This window comes from Ipomoea nil, unplaced genomic scaffold (assembly GCF_001879475.1).
Source record: "Ipomoea nil cultivar Tokyo-kokei standard unplaced genomic scaffold, Asagao_1.1 scaffold2826, whole genome shotgun sequence".
In the NCBI taxonomy this organism is placed as follows: domain Eukaryota; kingdom Viridiplantae; phylum Streptophyta; class Magnoliopsida; order Solanales; family Convolvulaceae; genus Ipomoea; species Ipomoea nil.
Genome location: NW_017619254.1, coordinates 5,048,770 through 5,062,155, shown reverse-complemented (window position 1 = coordinate 5,062,155; position 13,386 = coordinate 5,048,770). Strand labels below are relative to the sequence as shown.

At 31.8% G+C, this 13,386-nt stretch overlaps 1 protein-coding gene across 1 annotated transcript in view; it reads right to left on the bottom strand.

Annotated features, from left to right (window-relative positions):
* LOC109158970 (putative late blight resistance protein homolog R1B-14) overlaps positions 1-13,035 on the bottom strand; it is a 30,346-nt gene extending 17,311 nt beyond the window's left edge. Inside the window, exons 1-2 of the mRNA XM_019306922.1 lie at positions 13,026-13,035; positions 9,587-9,592 (exon numbers count right to left, since the gene is read on the bottom strand). The gene's annotated coding sequence lies outside the window, so the exon portion shown is untranslated. The remainder of the gene's footprint in view (positions 1-9,586; positions 9,593-13,025) is intronic.
* Positions 13,036-13,386: the final 351 nt, after the last annotated feature.

Genomic DNA, 13,386 nt, shown 5'->3' with positions numbered 1-13,386 from the left:
TAACCCACCACTAATAATAAATAATAAATAAATAATAATAAATAAATAAAAACTAAAATAAAAAGACAAAGTTAAAACTTCTTAAATAAGAACATTTTGACCTCTCAATCTTTGGACTTCTCAATACTTTTGCCCACATTGATAGGCAAGCAATTATGTTTGTAAAAGGAGCATTGCTCTTCTTATATAGAGGAGCTCAAGAGCTCTTTCTCTAAACATTTTCAATGTGGGATCAAATGATCCAACATCATTTACAAAAGGGAGTCCATGGCACCCTTTTGTCTTCTTCTTATTTATTTTAGTTTTAATTTTATTTTGTATATCGTTTTGTTTGGATTACTATTATTATATTATTATTATTATTTTTTATTTGATTATTGATAAATTCACCAAAATTTTAACAAATTCGTCATTTTAACATTTTAATCAAAACCCCCAAAAAATTATATAGTAACTCAGTAATTTGTTCCAAATGGCTAAAAACTAATACAACACATACATTTTGTGTTAATCTTTCACAACCCCCATTGATAATAAATAAATAAATAAAAACTAAAATAAGAAGAGACAAAGTTGAGGCTTCTTAAATAAGAACATTTTGACATCTCAATACTTGCCCACATTGATGGGCAAGAAATTATGTTTGTAAGGGGATCAATGATCCTCTTATATAGAGGAGCTCTCTCTTTTCAAACATTTTCAATTTGGGATAAAAATGATCTCAAAATCATTTACAAAAGGAGCCCGTGACTCCCCTTTGTTTTTTTTTGTTTTTGTTTTTGTTTGTTTTTGTTTTTTTTTTTTTTTGTATATAGTTTTGTTTGGATTATTATTGTTGTTGTTGTTGTTGTTGTTATTGTAATTTGATTATTTGACAAATTCGTCAAAATTTTAAGAAATTCGTCTGTTTAACATTTATCAAAATACCAAAAATATTATTTAATAACTTAACAAATTTGCTCAAAACTACTAAAAACTAAAACAACTCATATACATTTTTGGTTAATCTTTCTCAAACCCCCTAATAAATTAAAAAAAAATTTAAAAAATTACAACAACAAAAAAAAAAAAGTAAGAATCAATTAAGATAAGTTTTTTTAAATAAGAGACATTTGACACGTTGGGTTTTAATAGGTTGTGGAACCATGTCCACCTTGCAGTTCTATGTTCATAAATACTAAACTATAAGTTCATTATTATAAAGCTATATATTCATAATCTTTGAACTTCATATTCATAATTCTTGAACTCTATATTCATAATTACATAACTCTATATTCATAGTTATTGAATTATATGTTCATAATTATAAAGATATATATTCATAATTTTTGAACTTCATATTCACAATTATTGAATCTCTATATTCATAATTAGATAACTATGTGTTCATAATTACGTTCACAACACTATGTTCATAATTATAGAACTATATGTTCATAATTTTTGAACTATATATTGATTATTATATTCATAATTATGAACTATTTTTGAACCATGTCTACCTTGCAAGGTGGACACAGTTCCACAGCATAATTTGTCGGGTCAATAGTACTATAAAAAACCTTTGGACTTACCTTTGGACTTCTCAATACTTACCCACATTGATGAGCAAGCAATTGTATGGTTATATAGAGGAGATCAAGAGCTTCTCTTTCCAAACATTTTCAATGTGGGATCAAAATGATCTCACATCATTTACAAAGCGGAGCCACCTTTGTCTTTATTTTATTTTATTTTATTTTTATTTTTTATATAGTTTTGTTTGGATTATTACTATTATTATTATTATTATTATTATTATTATTATTATTATTATTATTATTGTTGTTGTTGTTGTTGTTGTTGTTGTTATATTGTTATTATTTTAATTGTATTTTATACTTGAATAATTATATATTTATTATACTTGAACAATAATATTATCAATTATATTAGATTATAGAATATAATATAATACCATACATAATATTACCAATTAATATATTTTATTTAATTTCCATTTGACATTTACTTACCAAATAAGTTTTGAATCTCTATATTCATAATTACATAACTATATGTTCATAATTATGCTCACAACACTATGTTCATAATTATAGAACTATATGTTCATAATTGTTGAACTATATATTCATAAATATGAACAATTTTGGAATCGTGTCTACCTTGCAAGGTGAACACAATTTCACAGCATAATTTATCGGGTTAATAGTACTAAAAAAAATAAAAATCTTTGGACTTCTCAATATTTGCCCACATTGATGGGCAAGCAATTCAATTATATTTCAATTATATGTTTATAAAAGGAGCATTGCTCCTCTTATATAGAGGAGCTCAAGAGCTCCTTTTCTAAACATTTTCAATGTGGGATCAAATGATCCAACATCATTTACAAAGGTGAGTCCGTGACACCCTTTTGTCGTCTTCTTATTTATTTGAGTTTTAATTTTATTTTGTATATCGTTTTGTTTGGATTACTATTATTATTATTATTATATTATATTACTATTATTATTATTATTATTATTATTATTATTATTATTATTATTATTATTATTATTATTATTATTATTATTATTATTTATTTGATTATTGATAAATTCGCAAAGATTTTAACAAATTCGTCATTTTAACATTTTAACTTTAATCAAAATCCCCAGAAAATTATATAATAACTCGGTAATTTGCTCCAAATGGCTAAAAACTAATACAACACATACATTTTGTGTTAATCTTTTACAAACCCCTTTAATAATAAATAAATAAAAACTAAAATAAGAAGACATAGTTGAAGCTTCTTAAATAAGAACCTTTTGACATCTCAATACTTGCCCACATTGATGGGCAAGAAATTATGTTTGTAAGGGGATCATTGATCCTCTTATATAGATGAGCTCTCTCTTTTCAAATATTTTCAATGTGGGATAAAAATGATCTCAAAATCATTTACAAATGGAGCCCGTGACTCCCCTTTGTCTTTTTTGTTTTGTTGTTTTTTTTTTTTTTGTTTTGTTTTTAATTTTAATTGTATTTTGTATATAGTTTTGTTTGGATTATTATTATTATTGTTGTTGTTGTTGTTGTTATTGTAATTTGATTATTTGACAAATTCGTCAAAATTTTAAAAAATTCGTCTGTTTAATATTTTATATTTTATCAAAACACCAAAAATATTATTTAATAACTTAACAATTTGCTCGAAACTGCTAAAAACTAAAACAACTCATATACATTTTTGGTTAATCTTTCCCAAACCCCCTAATAAATTTAAAAAAAAAAATAAAAATTAAGAATCCAGTAAGATAAGTTTTTTTAAATAAGAGTCATTTGACACGTTGGGTTTTAATAGGTTGTGGAACCGTGTCCACCTTGCAGTTCTATGTTCATAAATACTGAACTATAAGTTCATTATTATAAAGCGATATATTCATAATCTTTGAACTTCATATTCATAATTATTGAACTCTATATTCATAATTACAGAACTCTATGTTCATAGTTATTGAATTATATGTTCATAATTATACAGAAATATATTCATAATTTTTAAACTTCATATTCACAATTATTGAATTTCTATATTCATAATTAAATAACTATGTGTTTATAATTATGTTCACAACACTATGTTCATAATTTTTGAACTATATATTAATTAATTATTATATTCATAATTATGAACTATTTTTGAACCATGTCTACCTTGCAAGGTGAACACAACTTCACAGCATAATTTATCGGGTCAATAGTAGTACTATAAAAAGCCTTTGGACTTCTCAATACTTGCCAACATTGATGGGCAAGCAATTGTATGGTTATATAGAGCAGATCAATAGCTCCTCTTTTCAAACATTTTCAATGTGGGATCAAAATGATCCACATCATTTACTAAGGGGAGCCACCTTTCTCTTCTTCTTAATTTTTTTTTTTAATTTTAATTTTATTTTGTATATAGTTTTGTTTGGATTATAATAATAATAATAATAATAATAATAATAATAATAATATTATTATTATTATTATTATTATTATTATTATTGTTGTTGTTGTTGTTGTTGTTGTTATTGTTATTATTTTAATTTTAATTTTATTTTATACTTGAACAATAATATTTTTATTATACTTGAACAATAATATTATCAATTATATTATATTAAAGAATATAATACCATATATAATATTGTCAATTAATAGATTTTATTTAATTTCCATTTGGCATTTACTTACCAAATAAGTTTTGAATCTCTATATTCATAATTACATAACTATATGTTCATAATTATGCTCACAACACTATGTTCATAATTATATAACTACATGTTCATAATTGTTGAACAATATATTCATAATTATGAACAATTTTAGAATCGTGTCTACCTTGCAAGGTGAACACAATTCCACAGCATAATTTATCGGGTCAATAGTACTAAAAAAAAAAACTTTGGACTTCTCAATACTTGCCCACATTGATTGGCAAACAATTATGTTTGTAAAAGGAGCATTGCTCCTCTTATATAGAGGAGCTCAAGAGCTCCTTTTCTAAACATTTTCAATGTGCAACATCATTTACAAAGGGGAGTTCGTGGCACTCTTTTGTATTCTTCTTATTTATTTTAGTTTTAATTTTATTTTGTATATCATTTTGTTTGGATTACTATTATTGTTATTATATTATATTATATTATTATTATTATTATTTATTTTTTTTTGAATGCTTATTATTATTTATTTGATTATTGATAAATTCGCTAAAATTTTAACAAATTCGTCATTTTAACATTTTAACTTTAATCAAAACTTCCAAAAAATTATATAGTAACTCAGTAATTTTCTCCAAATGGCTAAAAACTAATACAACACATACATTTTGTGTTAATCTTTCACAACCCCCATTAATAACAAATAAATACAAACTAAAATAAGAAGACAAATTTGAGGCTTCTTAAATACGAACATTTTGACATCTCAATACTTGCCCACATTGATGGGTAAGAAATTATGTTTGTAAGGGGGATCATTGCTCCTCTTATATAGAGGAGCTCTCTCTTTTCAAACATTTTCAATGTGGGATAAAAATGATCTCAAAATCATTTACAAAGGGAGCCGTGACTCCCCTTTGTCCTATTTTTTTTTCTTTTTTATTTTTAATTTTAATTTTAATTTGTTTACAGTTTTGTTTGGATTATTATTGTTGTTGTTGTTGTTGTTGTTATTTTAATTTTAATTTTATTTTATACTTGAACAATAATATTTTTATTATACTTGAACAATAATATTATCAATTATATTATATTATAGAATATAATACCATATATAATATTACCAATTAATAGATTTTATTTAATTTCCATTTGACATTTACTTACCAAATAAGTTTTACTACAAAAGTTTTGGGGGGAAAATTTGTTAGGAGTATTTTACGTATATATATATATATATATATATATATATATATATATATATATATATATATATATATAGATTTGACTAATGCTAAAAGTTTAAAGAGTAAATACCCAAAATGGTCCCTCGACTATAGCTAAATTTACAAATTGATCCTCAACTTTCAATTTCAACCAATTAAGTCATTAACTTTGTAATTTTAACACAATTTGGTCATTTGTCTATTTGACCGTTTGTTGACTGTGATTTTTTAGGATATATATGTAATTTCATGGTCCATCGTCGATTTTTAAGGTTCTGGTTGCATTTTCAGACCCACTGTTACATTTGAATCCAGTGCCGAAAGCAATCTACCAAATCCGGTCGCCTTTCTTTATCCTCCCTTTGGATTCAATGTAGTTGAGTTCGTACCAGAGCGAAGAAGACGACGTGTTTCCGAACCAGTGCAACGTCATCCTGGAGGGCTCCACGTGCTTCGACGAGAGCTGAAGGTTCTTTTGGAGATCGTCGATCACGGTCAACAAACGGTCAAATAGATGGAGGATCAAATCGTGTCAAAATTACAAAGTTAAGGACTTAATTTGTTGAAATTAAAAGTCGATGATCAATTTGTGAATTTAGCTATAGTCGATGGACCATTTTGAGTATTTACTCAAGTTTAAATTATTAAATGAAAAAACCGATATCTTACTATTTATAATCAATCAATTAAAATTAATGTCCTAAAGTATAATAGTTGTTTAGTAAGATATAAATGAACTATATTTATTTTTCTATGGGTTGCCCCCTTCTTATTAATAAAAAAAATAAACTATATTTATACATTATCTAAAAACATAATAAGTCTCAATCAATATTATATCCATGATTTATGTCTCTCTCTTTTTATATGCTAATAAATGTATACATTTTTACTTTAAATGTTGTACACTTTAATGGTATTAGACAAAATTGTCCATATTACATTATTGTTAAACAAAACTATCCTTACATCGTTATAACACTGTTACTTTTTAATTCTAACATTAATAACTCCATCATAAAGACCCTATTTCTAACAGTCAACTAACAGAATTTTTAACAAAAGACTGAATTGTGTAAAATCATCAAAGTCGATGACTAAATTGAGTACAAAAAGTCATTTAGGACTAAATTTGATAAAACCACTATAGTCGAGGACTATATTAGGTATTAACTTAATTTCATATTTTATAGAGTTAATTACCAAAATGGTCCCTTGACTATTGCGAAATTACCAATTTGATCATCGACTATTTTTTTTTATTCAATAAAGTCCTCGACTTTGTAAATGTTAACTAATATGGTCTTCCGTTAGGTTTGTGGTCTAACGGCTGTTAAAGTCGAGGGTAATAAAGGAATTACACCTTGCTCAGACCAAAGGGCTATCGCAAGAGGATTCATAGCCGAGGCTGGTGCAGTCGGCGTAGCTGCACGCGTAATTCATGCTCTGCAGAAAGTTAGGGTCCATCATATTGGCGTCCGGCGCCATTACACACCACTGCCGAGATAAATATCGCACTCCCTTGCTGGGGTGAGTCTGCGGTTGTTCCCCAAATTGAGCTGGTACTTGATTGTGCCGTCGTAGTTGAACAAACCCTCGTGCCTCTCGAAGTTCCCCGGCTCAATGCACTTTTCATCCTCGTCAATGAGCCCGAAGAGATACATATCTGTCGCGCGACGTCGGTCATTTTGGAGTTCCAAGACCCTGATTTATGCGGTCCATCAGCCCCCGATTGAACTTCCGCGCATACTCCACATTCGCGTTCTTGTCGCCGTATGTCGGCCACCCAACTTCCCCGATGATTATGGACAATGAAATGAACCTGTTTTTCTCCAAAGCCCATACCAACGCATCGCAATTGACATCCAAGATATTGGTGTAAGTAGTGGAGCCGTCGACCACCGGAGAAGATGCGCCGTTGAAAAAGGCATAATCGACTGGAAAATGGGGATTAGCGTATAGGCTTATAAAAGGGCAGATGTTAATGGTGAGTGGATCGGCGTTGCCGTTCAAAAACTTGACGATTGAGACCATAAGCTGGTGAAATTCCTTTATTACCCTCGACTTTAACAGGTGTTAGACCCCAAACCTAACGGAGGACCATATTGGTTAACATTTACAAAGTCGAAGACTTTATTGAGTAAAAAAATAGTTGAGGGAGAATCAAATTGGTAATTTCGCAATAGTCACGGGACCATTTTAATAATTAACTCTATTTTATATTTTGAAAAAATAAAATACTCTGTAACATTGAAAGAATAATTAATAAGAAAACATTTCAACAGGTGTTACTGTTAATTTTTATCGTGTTCCAAGTTATTAAGGTAAAATTATTTTGTAGACTATGATCCATATAGTTGTGTGAGCCATGAATAAAATATCTATTTTTAATATATTAAATATACTTTAAAAAAAATTAATGTACATTATTTATATACTGAATATACATTATTTGATACTTTGTAGTATACAAAATAATGTACCTTCAATAATGTACATTTTAATCATGGTTCTCACAATTGTGCTGACCATGATCCATGGAATAATGATCGGAGTTGTCTTGTTTAAATTCGTGTATTAATGGGTCAACTCACTTAAGCCAATTAATAAACATTTAACCTATTAATATTAGTATTAGTAATAAATTTAAAATATTATTTTATCTTTGTATGAATATTATGATATTTTTTGAAGTAAATATCTTTATTATTTTGAAGATTTAATAATAATAAAAAGTTAAAGTTTTTGTTTGGAATAAGAGTCAAATAGGTCATCAAAATGCAACAATAATGTAATTAGGCCACTGAACCTAAAAAAAAAAACAATAATTGAGTCCCTAAACTAACCAATTCATGCAATTATGCCTATTTACAGATTTTGCAGGTTAGTAGCAGGTCACCCAAAATTTAAAATATTTTTTAAAAATTATTATTTAAAAATAATAATTTAAAATTAAAAAAAAAAAGTTTCCCGTTTCCGCCGAGGACGAAGGGTTTCTTCGTCTCCATGGCCGGAGACGAAGAGACTCTCCGTCTCCGACCATGGAGACGAAGAATTTATTTGTCTCCGGCCATGGAGACAGAGAAACTTTCGGAGACGGGAAACGTTTTTTTTTTAATTTAATTTATTATTTTTAAATAATAATTTTTAAAAAAATATTTTAAATTTTGGGTGACCTGATGACCTGTTATTAACGTGCAAAATCTGTAAATTAGACTAATTGAATGAAATTTGTTAGTTTATGGTCCTAATTGTTATTTTTTAGGTTCAGTGGCCTAATTGCATTATTGTGTGCAGTTCGATGGCTTATTTGACCCTTTTTTTTTTCTTTTTTTCTTTTTTAAGTAAATAATAGTAACAAGTCTAACGCATTCTAAATGGGTTATCGCGTCATATCGTGTTGGGTAGACTTGAAATTTGTGAACTCAACATGTCTATCATGTTAATCCATTTAAACATTACATTTGTGTTTATAACTATATATAACATGTTAACCTTAGTTGCTCATGTCAACCCATTAACGAACTCGTTTAAATGAATTGTCATGTGTACCGAGTGAATAAGAAGGCATGAGTTTGTTCATAAGATGTGATTGATAAAACTTGTGATCATGTTTTAAAAAGGAGTAAATACCCAAAATGGTCCCTCGACTATAGCTAAATTCACAAATTGGTCCTCGATTTTTAATTTCAACCAATTAAGTCCTTAACTTTGTAATTTTAACACAATTTGGTCCTTTGTCTATTTGACCGTTTGTTGACTGCGTTTTTTTTAGGATATATATGTAATTTCGTGGTCCATAGTCGGTTTTTTAAGGTTCCGATTGCATTTATAGACCGCACTGTTACATTTGAATCCACTGTCGACGCTGCACCCCATGCCGGAGAGATTATAGCTTTTGATAGATAGATCGCCGAAATCCCTGCAGTGGCTCTTCGAGAAAACCGTGACTCCCAGCGATGTAGGCAAGCTGAACCGGCTCGGGATCCCCAAGCAGCAAGTGTAGAAGCACTTCCCCCCTCCGAAACGGCGTTGTCACCTCCAAGAGTGTTCTCTAAGCTGAACCGGCTCGTGATCCCCAAGCAACAATTGGAGAAGTACTTCCCCCTCCGAAACAACACGATGTCACCTCCAAGAGCGTTCTCTTGAGCTTTGCACGTGAAGCTACATATATATCCCCAAAGATCGCGGTCAACAAACGGTCACGGAGGACCAAATCGTGTCAAAATTGCAAAGCTAAGGACTTAATTGGTTGAAATTGAAAGTTGAGGACCAATTTTTGAATTTAGCTATAGTCGAGGGATCATTTTGGGTATTTACTCTTTAAAAAGCTAGGATATGTTTACTTCATTTTTCTATTTATACATTTCTAATTTTCATTCTCATTTTTTATTTATCATGTTTACTAACACTTTGTTTTTTTTGTTTTTGTGTGTGTGTGTGTGTTTTTTTTTTTATTTTTTTATTTTTAAAGAATATGGTAGTATAAACTTACATGTTCAATTTTAAGTGATTTTTAAATCTCATATTTAAAATATTTAAGGTCACCCTCTTATGAAAATACCATCCCACATAAAAACTATTGAATGGAGAAATCGTAGCCATAGAAATTAAGTAACAAATGGCTATGATTAAAAGTCAAACACTCTAAAGTTTTGCGCCTAATTAGCAATCCAAATCCTCATAATATCAATCAAGGGTCAAATATGTCCAAACAAAATTTCAAACATCTGTCAAAATAGGGAAGTTAACAACAAAATATATTATTTTTTATTTATTAAATCCGTTTATTTAAACAACAAATTATTGTTATTATTATTAAATATAACAAAATCTGATTATTTTAGTAATGTATGGTGCTTTAATTTAGCGAGACAAACACGTGGACACAAAGAACAACAAACGGGGTGTTGTGTTGTGCTCTGGGAGACTGTATGCATTTGCTAAGAGCATCAAGTAGGCAAGTAGCTAATGAGGTCTATAAGAAACGTAATTGTTATGCATATTTATCGCGAGCAAAATTAAGTGGCCAATGTCTTAGCCAAGGTAGCCTTGAATGGTGGTAACCGTAACTAGTGCGAATTCAATGAACCTCCTACCCAAGTAAGAGAAGCTTTCTTCAACGACCAACTAGGACCCATTGTTCAATGTCACGTTATTGTTAGGAGTAGACCTGACAATTCGTGTATACAGATTCGTTAACGGGTCGACACGATAACGATACGAACACGATAAGGCTAAACACGGACACGACACGTTAAAACTAATGGGTTCAAATTTTTAACACGAACACAATTTGTCAATGAGTTGACACGATAGACACATTTTGTTAACATGTTTCGGGTCGTGTCGACACGATATGACACGAAACTCATTTAAACCCGCTAAAACTATTAATATATTTTTAAAAAACTAAAATTTAAATTTAAGTTATATAAAAAAGAAATAAAACCAACAATTCAATCCATCAAACAAACTAAACAAAATATTCAATTTATAACATTCATAAAATGATAAAATAACATACAAAAATCATAATTAAAGAAGTCCATGCTAGTTTTTAGAATAAAATTGAACACAATAAAAATTCAAATTTCATATTGTTGAACATCAATAATTGGTATATGATCTTGGCCTAATGTAGTAAATTCATCATTAGTCATATTCATGATATCTTTTGTAATCTCATTCATGAAAATGGTTCTTAGCGGGTTATAAACAGGTTTGTGTAAACGGGTTGACACGATAATATTAACGAGTTAAATGGGTTCTTAATAGGTTTAACGAGTTGACCCGTTAAGACACGAAACATAACGAGTTCTTGACGGGTCAACCCGTTAATGACCTGGGATACGTTAAGGCTAAACACTAACCCGTTATTTTCGTATCGTGTTAACGAGTCGTGTCCATAATTGCCAGGTCTAGTTAGGAGGCGATAACCTTCTCTGAGTCCTCTTTCCTTTGATAAAAAAAAAAAGTTAAAATACACAATTTATATATTCAATGTTCACAATTTACATATTAAATATTTACAATTTACATATTAAATGTTTACAATTTAATACTAAATGCTCACAATTCAAATTATGAACATTCAATATATAAATTGTGAACATTCAATATGTAAATTGTATATTTTATACACGAGTTCACCTTGCATGATGAACTCGAGTCCATAGTATAACTGTTGAATAGACAGGCAAATTATTGTGTGGACCATGGTCCACACAATGTTATGTGGACCATAACATAAAGTACATTTTTAATATACTAAATGTACATTATTTTTGTATTGAATGTACATTATATGATATAATGTCCACTCGGTACAAAAATAATGTACATCCCCTGAATACAATGTACATTATTTTTATGTTGAATGTACATTATTTTTGTACTGAATGTACATTATTTTATAGTATACAAAATATGGTCAACACAACTTGTATGGACCATGGTCCACACAATAATTATTGGAATATACATACCACCCCCCAAAAAAGCCAAAATGAAACGAATATGGCCCAATACAAATACATATGTTCATTGATGGGGTAAGGACCCCGGCCCAAGAGATAGGGGCCCAAAGAAAATAGAAGTGGGCCAGCATCGAGAGGAGCCCAAAGAGCGGTCGGGCCGAGTCCAGGAGTCGGCCGAGGCCCAAGCCCAGGAAAAGACCCGGCTCGAGGAGCCGTTGAGGGCATTAAAGGGGTTCCTTTAAAAGAGAGCCGTTGAAGCATTGAAGACAGGACCCGGTCGGGCTGTTACAAGCCTAGGAGAGCCGTTGGTCGACCGAGTAATGGCGTCCAACGGCTCCATATCTTGATTAGCCTTGAAGTCGGCCATTAAGGGCCTTCAAGTCGGTAGAGGAGGAGCCACTATATAAAGGCTCCTCCATCCTTGTAAAAGGTAGACATTTTCGGACACCCGGAAGAGGGGAGAATAACAAAGAAATTCCGAGCACTAGCATTATCTCTGAGTTAGACATATATATTATTGAGAGGTGTATCCTCCGACCAAAGGTTGTGTTGGACCTCCTTGGGCCCGAAAACCCTGAAACGATCACTGGCGCCGTCCGTGGGGATCGAAACGAAGAGTCACGTGCCCTCTCGAGTGAGGCGAGTCCGAGGAACGACAGCTAGAACCTCAGTCGAATTAGGAAAACTCCAGACATGGCAGGAAGCGAGGAACAGTCGAGCCGTCACGACAACGGACGGGAAGCCGACCTGAGAAGCCAGCTGAATAGGAGAAATGCTCGGAGCCAAGAAAACGAGACGACACCGCCGCAGATAAACCCGTAATTGCCTCAGGTGCTGCTCACCCCGGAGCAGTTACGCGCAATCGGACGCGCCTGCGCCGAAGCGAGCCTAGGAGTGAGAGAACAGTCCGTCACTCGCCAGCCGCAACGCGAGTTGCAACCGCCTCAGAGGCCCGACAACCGGCAATTGAGCCGACGAGCTGAAAGCCAACCGGTACAATCCGTTCATTCCCGGCTAGGTCCCAGCGTTGGGCGTTGGGCGTCGGTCGGCAAGGGAACGATTAGGCCGGAAGGAGCCCAATCGTGCCCCGTTAGCCGCCCGCGATCGACAAGCTGCACGAGAGAAGAGCCGAACCAAAAGAGCCAGGACTGAGACTCGTCGCGTGGAGCAACCTCCCCGCAACCCCGTCCAACCGGCTGAGTCTGAAGTCGGCGAAAGCACGGAATCTACGGGAAATCGCACCCGAGAGAGGGTCGAAGTGGCTAACTTAGTACAGGAGGTGCGAAATCTGAAAGAACGGATGGAGGGAAAAGCCAAATCCCCAGGACGTACGTTGCTGACCGCCTTACCCTTCTCATACGAGGTTATGGCTTTTAAGATACCGAGTGACTTCAAGTTCCCGGAACAAGCCACGTTCGATGGAACCGGCGATCCCCGCGAGCATTTGCTGAGCTATCAGGCCAAGATGCAGGTTCTGGG